This window comes from Myotis davidii, unplaced genomic scaffold (assembly GCF_000327345.1).
Source record: "Myotis davidii unplaced genomic scaffold, ASM32734v1 scaffold233, whole genome shotgun sequence".
NCBI lineage: Eukaryota > Metazoa > Chordata > Mammalia > Chiroptera > Vespertilionidae > Myotis > Myotis davidii.
This window is the reverse complement of record NW_006285917.1, coordinates 12039-19537: the sequence shown is the minus strand read 5'-3', so window position 1 is coordinate 19537 and position 7499 is coordinate 12039. Positions and strand designations below refer to the sequence as shown.

The following is a 7499-nucleotide window of genomic DNA, read 5'->3' as shown; positions in this document are numbered from 1 at the left end:
TTCATCCACCCAAAGGAGCAGGAGCCCGTCCAAGCTGTCCCTCTGGGGACCATATGCTCCTGCCAATTTGCTGCTGTTTCTCCAGCATTTCTGGAAACTCTTGGAATCATGTCAGAGCCTGTGGCATATGCTGTGAGTCCTTATGGGGAGCGCATGTCTGTCCTTTGGGTGGCTTGGCTCCTCTGGAAATGAGTGAGTCTTTCGGGGCCATGTCGTGAAGGCAGGAGGCCAGGTGGGAGCGGAACCTGATCTGAGGCAGGGGTGTGGGCACCCTGCAGGGATGCTCCGTGTCCCCGGGCACCCCAAGGCCCACCTAGAAGGCTTCTGTGCCAAAGTGTCCAGAGCTTCTTGTGGGCCCCAGCAGCACCATTAGCCTAGATGTGTGGCCTCTCAGGGGCTGGCTTGGAAGGCCCAGCCTCCTCTGACTGTCCTAGAAAGTCCTGGTTTGCCTGATAAGAAGCCCATCGTGGAATCCTGCCAGGCTTGGGTGTGCACCCTCCTGCAGCTGGCACTCTCGGGAATGGGTCCAGCGCTGGTGATTCAAACAGAGGAGATGCTCATTTCCAAAGTGCTTTGCCTCTTTCTGAACCACAAACTGGTAGAGGAGGAAGAGACTTAAAAATCAGCCAATCCAACCAGCTTGAGAGGGGAAACTGAGGCCAAGAGGGAGAGAGCAGCTCTCCCACGGACTAGAACCCATGCTAACACTTTCCCACCAGATTTGGTGGCTATGGCAGGGCAGTGGCTGAATTGAAGCAGGGGCATGGACCAGAGGACCTCTTGAGATGCATTTTTAACCCTACGACCATCACCACTCTAGCAGACCACTCCCCAGCTGGCCTCTAGCTAGTCCCTTCCACCCCGAGCTTCCTAAGAGGTTGAATTTATTCTTCCAGCCAGTGCTTATTGGGTAGTCACATGTGCCAGGCGTTATGTTAAGCACCGGGGATCAGTGGAGCACAAAACAGGTACAGTCTCCGTCAACTAGCATCTGACAGACTAGCAGGGGTCAGTGTGGAATAGGATGACTAAGTAATTATGATTGATGACTAGGCCATTATAAATTATTTAAAAAGTGGAAGTATAAGAATGAGGCACATTGAGGAAGGGGGAAGGTCAGCATGACCTCTGGCTGCTCGGAAGCATACTCCCTCACCCGCCAGCTCCTTCCAGCGTGGTGCCCTAGGCTCTGGAACAGTCTGCTTGGGTTCAAATCCCAGCTCTGCCACTTAGTAGCTCTGTGATCTTGGGCAAGTCACTTAACCCCTCTGAGCCTCAGTCTCCTCACTTGGAAATAACAGGCCTGTCTGTTACTGTAGTGAGGGGTGGAAGGAGGGAAAGGAATGTCCATAAAGAACCTAGCTCAGTGCCTGGCACCCATCAAACACTCGAGAAATAGACACGAATAGGGAGGAATTCATCTTAGCAAATGTTTCTTTTGACTCTTGAACAATCAGGGATGAAGAAAGGGGGATTTCACAGCTTCCAGGGTTGAGGGCAGACACTCCTGCCCCTTTCCAGCCAGATTCAGCTCCTCCCACCCTTGTTTGAGCAGCTGTTCTTGATGTCCAGCTGTGTCCTCAGCAGCATGGATGATCACCCTGCCCTGCTAATTAACACCCGCCCTGTTAATGATTAAATCTAATGACTTTGACTTGGGGATGGGATGGAAAATTCCCCAGCCACAGGACAGGACGAGGGTAGGCCATGGGGAGTTGGAGGGCAGGGCCCCCTGGGTGCAGGACGTGCTATTGATGGTAGGCAGGCGGCTGGGAGAGCTGATGCCAGGTTTTCTCCCCAGGCTGCTCAGCAGGGGAGTGTGGGTGGAGAGGGGGTCATTTGAAAGTTACAGCCCATCTCCTCCCCCACTCCTCCTAGGCTTGGCAGAGGCCACTGGGCCCCAGCCCAAGCCGTAGCATTCCTCCTGCCAGGGATCCGCCATTGATTGCTGCTGGGGCTGGAAGGACCGGGGTGAGATGCTGTATTGGTTTGCTAGGGCTGCTATAACAAAGTATCACGAACTGGGTGGTTTAAAACAGCAGGATTTATTCTCTCACAGTTCTGGAGGCTAGGAGCCTGCAATTAAGGTGTCAGCAGGGCCGCACTCCCTCTGAAGGCTCCAGGGAAGAACGCTTCCTTGCCTCTCAGCACCTGGGGGCCCCAGGTGTTCTTCGGTTTGTGGCAGCAAAACTCCAATCTCTGCCTCTGTCTCCACGTGGCCTTCTTCCCCTGTGTGTCCTCTCCTCTTCTTGTGAAGACATCAGTCATGGGATTTAGGGCCCACCCTAAGTCCAGGAAGATTTCAGCTCAAGATCCTTAATTAATTACATTGTCAAAGACCCTCTTTCCAAATAAGGCCGTGTTTTGAGGTTCTGGGTGGACATGAATTTCTTGGAGAGCCCACTGAGCCCGCTACAGGTGGTGAGAGTGCCCGAGGGGCCGTGAGGACTTTTGGAAGCTGGGGCTAGCACTGGAGGCCAGAGGCCGTGTCTCCCCGTCCCCAAAAGTGGAGGAAGTGCTCAGGACCCCTGGGAGTAGTTGGAGCGGGTCTCAAGAGGCCTATAAAAGGAGGCCAGTGATGATAAAGAGATGAAGTAACAGGAGTCGGTGTTCTTGATTAGGGAAAAGAAGGCTGAGGGAACTTGGAAGGGAAAATCCAGGTCCCTGTAATTTATACTGGTTGGAGGGGAAAGTATAACCTGCATTATATTATATACTAGTGGCCTGGTGCATGAAATTCATGCACTGGGTTTGGGGGTGGGGTCCCCCAGCCTGGCCTGTGCCCTGTCACAGTGCGGGAGCCCTGCAATCGATCACCCCAAAGAGGTAGGCCCCATCCACCCATCCGTGGCTCCTTGATGATTGTCCCAAAGAGCTAGGCCAGAGCCATGGACCCTCAGGCCTCCATGTCACAAGGGGACCTGCTGGACCTGCCTCCTTTGCACCACATGGAGCTGCAGGACCCCCAGGCCTGGCCACATGTGGAGCTGGGAGGAGGCTGGACTCCCAGGCAGACATCTTGTGATAGCGTGAGGGCATCACATGTGAGGGCATGATGACTACTTAGCCTTTTATTAGTAAGCATCATACATATCTATACTAATAATAGCCTACGTGGTTGTCACGCCCTCACACTGTGATGCCCTCATGCAGTCACAATCCCACAATCCATCACCAGGAGGCTGTATGTGCAGTGGTCGACGTGGGTGGGCAGGGACTTGATGCTGCTGCATGCGCAGCGTGGAGGTGAGGCCCGGTGGCTTGCTGTCCAGTGAGGCCTGGGGGTGTCCCACGGCCCACGTGGTGTGGAGGAGGGACCCCCGGCTCTGTTCTACCTCTTTGGGGCAATCCATCGAGGAGCCCTGGATGGGTGGGCAGGGCCTACCTCTTTGGGGCGATTGATTGCGGGGCTCCCGCACTGTGACAGGGCACAGGCCAGGCTGGGGGACGCCCCCCCACAAGTGCATGAATTTTGTGCACCGGGCCTCTAGTTATCATATATGTTATATATTGTATAATATATATTACATGCTATATGACAACCATGACTTGCCATATAATGAAAAACATAAAGTTGCATTTGGATTACACAATAAGTATGGTGTCATGAGATGATCCTTTATCCTTTATGGGGTCAGTGGGCAGAAGTAATTATTTCCCTTGCTTCTGGGTGAAAATTCAGGAAAACCTTTAACTATTCTGTTCACTCTCAGGTGAGACCAGCTCAACTCAGAAATTAGAATGACCAGGCCAATATATGAATCAAAACCTTAACTATTTAATGTCACTCTTTGCAGCTTATGGGCTCCTGCTGCAGCTGGAGCTGTGGAAAGGGGTGAGTGGCTGGCTTCTGTTCTATCTGTCACGATCTCCTTCCTCCCTCCCCCTAGCCCTGCCCTTCACCCACTCTCACTCTCTTTAGATGCTGTTTCTGGGTGAGGTGTGTTGGTGAGGAGGTTGGGTGGTACAGAGCAGATAGGAAGGGGTAGGCGAGTTTTTACATCAGCTGTGACTCAGCCTCCTGCTCCATCAGCTGGTTGTGTCCTCGTCCCTTCCTCTCTGATGTCCTCTGGTGACTATTCTCAAGGGCACTTTCCTGGCCTCTCAGAGTCCCATTCACCTGCATTTATTTATCCCAGAAACTTGAGCCTCCTCCCTCAGCTGCTGGGATCCCTCAGTCCCTTGAGGTAGCCCTATTGGACAGCACCCAAGATAGATGCATGGGGATACACCTGCTTCTCTCCCCAAAACAGCCAGTTCTTCAGTTGCCAGGCAAGCTTTGGCAGCTCAGGGCATTCCAGACCACCGCTCTGCCAGCCTGCCCACACAGCCCTTCCTTGGTCCTTCTCTCTCTGTCTAAATATATGGGTGGCACCCAGGCTCCACTAGCTCTGCCAGGCTCCAGGACACTCTGCCACTAACTCTAAGGATTACATATTCAACTCTCGGGACTAAGCATCCAGAAGGTTTGCTATAAGGGGGTAGTCCCCTCTCCCATCCTTGGGAGAGAGGGGATGGGGCTCACTACACAGCTTTGTCCATACATTTCCTCCTCACAAAATCTTCCCTTCACTCCACACTATGATGCCATTTTATATCTTCAACCAGGCTGAGGGGGTCAGGAACTAATTCTTAATATTTTCCTTGAAATTCTTCAGAGGACGATTTGGCACCTTACTTTGAAATTTCATTGATTTTGCCTTGGTGCTTAGTTTAAATCTAATTTTAGGATTCTGCTATGTAAGAATCTGGGACAGTTAATGTGCCAGGAGATGGGCATCTAAATCCATATGGTCGACTTCTCTAATGGCCACCAGAGGGCAGCAGATCCTGCTTCAAACTCTTTCCTTCCTGGAACTCATTGGAACTAGATTATTTTATTCAACTCCCAGACACCAGGTATTGTCCAGGTGCTGGGCCATGAGGAGGGCCTTAGCTCTCCCGATATAGCTCCTGGCTCCCTGATGTTGGCCGTGCTTTCTGACTTTCAAGCCACTGTTCTTCCAGTCGCAGTATCAAAAAAGTCAGTCTGCATCGACAGCAACAGCCATTTACTAAACACCTACATTGTAATGGGCCTGGAAATGAAAGCTACACTTTTTGCCCTGGACAAGCCCAGCCAGGGAGGGAGGCCTGTGAACAGACACAATGAATGTGAAATAGCAACAGCTGTTGTAGAGGCAGAACTACGGGCTTTGTACCGAACCCTTTGTACCAGAAACAGAGAGGAGGCGGGTGGTTGCCGGGGCGGAGGGTGACGGTGGGGGAATGGGTGACGGTGTTCAAAAGGTGCAGACTTGCAGTTGCAATAACTGCAGCATGGTGACTATAGTCAACAATATTATTTGTGCATTTGAAAGTCTCTAAGAGAGTTGATCTTAAATTTTCTCATCACACACACATTTGTAACCATGTGAGGTGATGCATGGGCTAACTAAACTAATTGTGGTAATTATTTCACAATATATACATATATCCAATCATTATGTTGCACACCTTAAACGTATACAATGTTATATGCCAATTATATCTCAATAAAGCTGAAGAAAAAAGAAATAAGGGCCTTGGGAGCACTGAGGAAGGAGCAGGAGCTGGAGAAGGCTTCATGGAGGATGGAGAATTGGAGTTAGTTTTCTTACGGATGAGTAGGATTTTGGGGGAGAAGAGGCATCAGACTAAGGGGGGGGGTAGATTGACAAATCCTGGGGGGTAAGAGAGTTGCCAGATGACAAGGAAGGCGGAGGGTAGAGGCAAGTGGTGGGTTGTTAGGAGAGATTGGGGGCCTAGTAGGGGAACGCTGGGAGGACTATTTTCTGCTATTAGCAGAAGCAAAGCTTCCTTTTCAATTTCTCAGTTTCCAGGAAGAGGGTCTCAGGCTAGATGACTGCAAGGATTTTACTGAATTTAGAGGTTCTCTGAGAAAGTGGGGCGATGGGAGCCTTGTGCTCCTCAGGGAAGAAATGCTTGAAGGCTTTGATGTTGTTTAGCCAGGATTAAACAAGACTCAGTCAGGGCTGGGGAGATCTTGGCATAACAGGGGAGGTGAGGGCCAGGAGTCAGACTGGCCTTGGAATGAATCCTGATTCTTCCGATACCCGAGTGAGCCTGGGCTGATGGCTTTACTTCCCCTGCTTGTCTCCTGATCTACAGAATGGGAATAATAATGCCGCCATGCTAGGGATGTTGTGTCCCTGAACCTTAGCGCAGTGCCTGGTAAGCATTCGTGAGATGGTACCATTTATTATTAGAATGATGATTGCCTTCAGATGTTTCCAAGGTTGTCACATGGAAACCACCAACTTATCTGTTCTGCTCCATCAGGCTGAATGAGTGACGCAAGTGCAAGGGGAACAGGGACAGGCTGCTGGGAGGAAGAATGCTCTTCCAGTGAGAACCACCCAAGCCTGGAAGAGGCGGCACTGTGTGTAAGGAGATCCTGTCACTGGAGGCACTCAAGAAGCTATCTGGGGGATCCTGCATTGGACCCAAAGCTGGACCTTCCTAACTCAGTTCCCTGGGATCCTTCGCATTGCTCTGAAACTGTGCAGTAGAGTCTATGAATGGACGATTTTGCGATTCACTTGGAGAAGAAGGACCCCTGGGACAGGGAAGATGGAACTGGCAGTGGAAAGAATCAGTGTCTCTTCTGGTCCAGGGCTAATCTCCTGAGGCTTTAGCTATCTGGTCTCCTCGGGTGAGAAAAAGCCTTGCAGGAAGCTCTGTGGGGCTCGTCCTGTCCCTCCTCCTGCCTCCAAGTGATAGAACTGCATATCCTGGGTAGGAATTTTGGGATCGGTGAGGGATATTCTTCTTTAAGACCCTCCCTTCATGCCCAATAAAAGAAAGTCCCCATTTTGGGGTCCTCCTATCCATCCTTGGTTAGAGAAGCCCTTCCCTGAGACATCACCTCAGGCTTCCTCACTGCAAGGCCTGGGCCCCGGGTACTGCACCTTGTTCTCAGGGAGTGTGGTCTTCTCCTCACCTCGGCACTGAATCTGTAGAGGCCGGGAGCACTGGGACTGTGAGCAAAGACTGTCCAGTCCTTTCCAGAATCTTTTCTTCCCAACCACTTTGAGAGAGGGAGACCCTCATCTGCCACCCCTTCCCCGTGCCCCTTTCCATTAGAGGAGAGGACTCCGCTCCTTCTTCACCAGAGTGTCAGTGTGAAACCCTCTGGTTTCTCTCTGTCCCTTACCTGCTCCTTCCTGGGAAAGGAGTAGCTAATTTCACCTACTCTTCATTCATTCATTCATTCATTCAATTTACTCATGAATTCAGATTTATTCATTGACCTCCAACTGTTTCCGTAATAATTACTGTTCAAGGTACTAGAGAGAAATGGTGAATAATAATGATCAACAAGGTCCCAGGTTTCACAAAGCTTGCATTTTGTGAGGCAGAAAGTATATACACCACTAAACAAGTGTATAAATAAGATATTTCAAAGCATGGTGAGTGCAGTGAGGGAATAAACGGGTGAGGTGACAGAAGTAACTGGT

General features: G+C 50.8%; 1 long non-coding RNA gene across 1 annotated transcript in view; it reads left to right on the top strand.

Moving 5' to 3' along the window:
- LOC107182037 overlaps positions 1-6439 on the top strand; it is an 8106-nt gene extending 1667 nt beyond the window's left edge. Inside the window, exons 2-3 of the long non-coding RNA XR_001512758.1 lie at positions 3798-3835; positions 6322-6439. This is a non-coding gene — a long non-coding RNA (uncharacterized LOC107182037). The remainder of the gene's footprint in view (positions 1-3797; positions 3836-6321) is intronic.
- Positions 6440-7499: the final 1060 nt, after the last annotated feature.